The 4098-nt window shown below is 39.5% G+C and overlaps 1 pseudogene; it reads left to right on the top strand.

Moving 5' to 3' along the window:
* The first annotated feature begins 1175 nt into the window (after positions 1 to 1175).
* Positions 1176 to 1771, top strand: LOC118851568 (annotated as a pseudogene).
* The last annotated feature ends 2327 nt before the right edge of the window (positions 1772 to 4098 follow it).

Here is a 4098-nt window from a genome sequence, read left to right as displayed (position 1 = left end):
AGTTGTCAGTGTTCTCCCTGTCCTCAGTGCTGGAAGATAGAGACTCCCCACCAACATGTATCCTTCAGAACTTCCACAATACAAAGACAAAAAGGGCTCCATGAGGATTATTGTGTTATTATGAAGTTGGGTGAGTATAGAAGCAAAATTAATTATTACTTGTCACACTCTTAAGGGAGCTCTAAATTCTTGGCTGATGTTTCCTATGCATTTCGTTATCTAAAAATGAAAAGGACATCAATTTCCTAGCCCCCAAAAATGCTTTTTAAATTGAGAATTTATTTGAATTTATAATGTAGAATTCATATTTATATAAATATATTTATGTAATATGTAATGTGTAATATAAATTATATATTAATATATAATTAATTTTAAATTCATAATTTATAAATAATGTGTTTATATAATTAATTTAAATTTATAACATATAATTTCTACATAAATATATTTACAATATATCATTTCAATATAAGTACATTAATATAATTAGTTTACATTTATGACATGATCTCTATATAAGTATATTATATGATTAATTTAAATTTATATTATTCTTACACTTAATTTAAACTTAGAATATATAATTTATAATGTCCTTATTGTTCTTTCCTTTCTTCCACCTAAGATAGTCTGCTCTTTCAATCTGGCCTTCATATGTTACTCTTGGCCTTCCTTGAGTCTTCTTTTTCTAAGATCTGGCTTCCTGTCACAGCATCCATACAGAAAGAAGTAGATGGAAAAGAGGGAAGTGGTATAGAGATGAAAATAATGTCAACAGATAGGATGGAGCAGAAACATGAGGCAAAGGCAATCCCCTGCCCTACAAAGGATTATGAAAAATAGGAAAAATATGTGAGTATTAATTGTGTTGTGCCCGTAAAACATTTGAGCTTTTCAGAGCAAGATCTGGGAGAAGAGGAATTGAGTCAACTAAAGGAGACAGCTGTTAGAACCTACCCTCATGGATAAAGAATTGCATGAATAGACACGTATGTACAAAAATATTTATAGAAGCTCTTTTTGTGGTGTGGCGAAGAATTGGAAATCAAGGGATACCCATCAATTGGGGAACAGCTGAAAAAGTTGTGGTATGTGAATGTAATGGAATACTATTGTGCTATAAGAAATGAGGAGGACCTCTTCTCTTGAGCCGTTCTAGGTAATCATTTAAAATGGTGAGGTACTCTCTTGATCCAGAGAACTCCACAAAATCATGCAAGTCAAGGGGTTCAAATCTCCGGGTCCACATCAAGAACACCCATGAAACAGCCCAAGCTATCAAAGGCATGCATATCCAAAAAGCTACCAAGTATTTGAAAGATGTCACGTTGAAGAAACAATGTGTTCCCTTCTGTCAGTATAATGGTGGAGTTGGCAGGTGTGCCCAGGCTAAGCAGTAGGGTTGGACACAGGGTCACTGGCCCAAAAAGAGTGCTGAATTCTTGCTGCATATGCTTAAAAATGCAGAGAGTAATGCAGAACTGAAGGGTTTGGATGTGGATTCCCTTGTCATTGAGCATATCCAGGTTAACAAGACTCCCAAAATGCGACGGCGTACTTACAGGGCTCATGGTCGAATCAACCCATACATGAGTTCTCCTTGCCATATTGAGATGATACTCACTGAAAAGGAACAAATTGTTCCTAAACCAGAAGAGGAGGTTGCTCAAAAGAAAACGATATCCCAGAAGAAACTGAAGAAACAAAAGCTTATGGCACAGGAGTAAATAATGAAATTAGAGTGCAAATAAAAAGCGAAATGAAAACATTTGTTACAGTAAAAAAAAAAAAAGAAATGAGGAGGAAAAAAAGAAAAAAAATTAAAAAAAAAGAAATGAGGAGCAGAAGGACTTCATAATAACCTGGAAAGACTTATATGATCTGATACTGAGAGAGGGGAGCAAAACCAGGAGAACATTATACATGATTATGGACACACAGTATCTGTGATGACTAACTTTCATAGACTTGGCTCTTCTCAGCAATGCAAGGTTCAAAGACAGATCCAAAAGACTCATGATGGAAAAAGCTATGCACATCCAGAGAAAGAAGTATGGCATCTGAATGCAGAGATTGAAGCAAACTATTTGCTTGTTCTCTTTTTTTTGTTTTGTTTTGTTTCTTCTTTATCATGGTTCATTCAATTGGTAATAACTCTTCTTTACAACTTGACTATTGTGAAAATAAGTTTAATGTGAAGGTATATGTAGAACCTATATCAGATGTCATGCCATTTTTTTGGAGGGGGGAAGGGGAGTAGAGGGGGAGGGGAAGAAAATTTGGAACTCAAAAACTTGTGGAATTGAATGTTGTAAACTAAAAAGAAAAAAAATAAATTAAAAAAAGAATCACATAGATAAAAAAGAACCAGGGGATATCAGGGAGCCTTTGAGCCACATCTCCCCCAGGTCACCTGACTAATTTTTCAGCTATTGCAGAATTTAGTTAAACAGCATATTTGAAATTTCCTGCAGCTATGAGCCAGCACTGCTGAGCTGTATGGAATTTGTCTTCTTCCTCTCCCTTACAACCAGGATTTCAGGGTGACTGTGGAGCCTAAAAGTGTCTCAGTGATTATGATATGAGTTAGAATCACGGTAAATCCATGTATTCCTGCACCTAGAATCTGTAATGCTTGATTAAATTGAGGGAGTTTTGACCTGTTCTGGGGTCATCCAATAAAGTCCTGTCTGGTTCTAAAACTTGGACCGCCAAGAAAAATTTCAGAATCTACCTGCCCCTTGGGAGCTTGAGAAGAAAGCTGGCTCAGAGTGAACTACTAAGGTAGAGGAGGATATTATATTCCTAAAGACCCCTGAGAATATTACATTCCTAGGGACCCCTGGGAATATTATATTCCTGGGACCCTGGAGATCCCAAAGATCTGGATTGAGGAAAGGTTTAAGCAGAGAGTCATGGGTAGAGTACAGTTACTGTGTAGTCTGGCTATGCAAATGTAACCAGCCTACAAACTGCACAGAAAATGTCAACCAAGAGTTTAGAGGCCCCTTAAGAGTATGACAGGTAGGGGGGGTGGAGCCAAGATGGCAGCTGGAAAGCAGAGACTTGCTTAAGCTCCCCTCCACCCAGGTCCCTTCAAACACCTATAAAAATGGCTCTGAACAAATTCTAGAGCTGCAGAATCCATGAAATAGCAAAGGGAAGCAGGGCTTCAGCCCAGGACAGCCTGGATGGTCTATGGGAAGGGTCTATCACACAGAGCTGGGAGCAGAGCCCGGTGTGGGCTGCACCAGGACCAACCAGACCAGGAGCCAGGCGGGATAGGTGTAGCGCCCTGAATCAGTGAGCCGTGGCAGTTACCAGATTTCGCAACTGACACACGCCAAAGACAACAGAGAAGGTTAGTGGGAAAAGCTGCTGGGACAAAGTGAAATGAGTTCACAGATGGCCACCACCCCAGGGGTGGCAGAGATGGTGCAGATCTGAGGCTGCTTCCAGAACTACAGCTGCAGTTGCTTCAGGCCCCAGGCCTACCTGGTGGGAGGAATTAAGCAATGGATTAGAGCAGGAGTGCAAAGCCTGCTTTGCCCTGCCTGGATCTGGGCTGCAATCCTGGTTGGCAGTTCTTGGGAGAGAAAGATCACTGGCATGGTAGAGCTTGCTGTGTAGAAGTAGCTCTGAAAACATCAGCGCAGCCCCTCAAGCCTGGGACAAAGTACTCTCTACTCTACAAGCTGCCATATCCCAACAAACAGCTCAAGGGTCAAGTAGTTGACTGGGAACATGAACAGGCAGTGAAAACAGACTCAGATTCAGACCCAGACTTTGGAATCTTTTTGGTGACAAAGAAGACCAAAACATACAGACAGAAGAAGTCAACAAAGTCAAACAGCCTACATCAAAAGCCTCCAAGAAAAATATGAATTGGTCTCAGGCCACGGAAGAGCTCAAAAAGGATTTGGAAAAGCAAGTAAGAGAAGTAGAGGAAAATTGGGAAGAGAAATGAGAGTGATGCTAGAAAACCATGAAAAACAAGTCAATGACTGGCTAAAGGAGACCCAAAAAAATACTGAAGAAAATAACACCTTAAAAATAGACTAACCCAAATGTCAAAAGAGCTCCAAAAAACCAATG

Source organism: Trichosurus vulpecula, chromosome 5 (assembly GCF_011100635.1).
Source record: "Trichosurus vulpecula isolate mTriVul1 chromosome 5, mTriVul1.pri, whole genome shotgun sequence".
Taxonomy (NCBI): domain Eukaryota; kingdom Metazoa; phylum Chordata; class Mammalia; order Diprotodontia; family Phalangeridae; genus Trichosurus; species Trichosurus vulpecula.
This window is presented reverse-complemented; position numbering and strand designations above follow the sequence as displayed.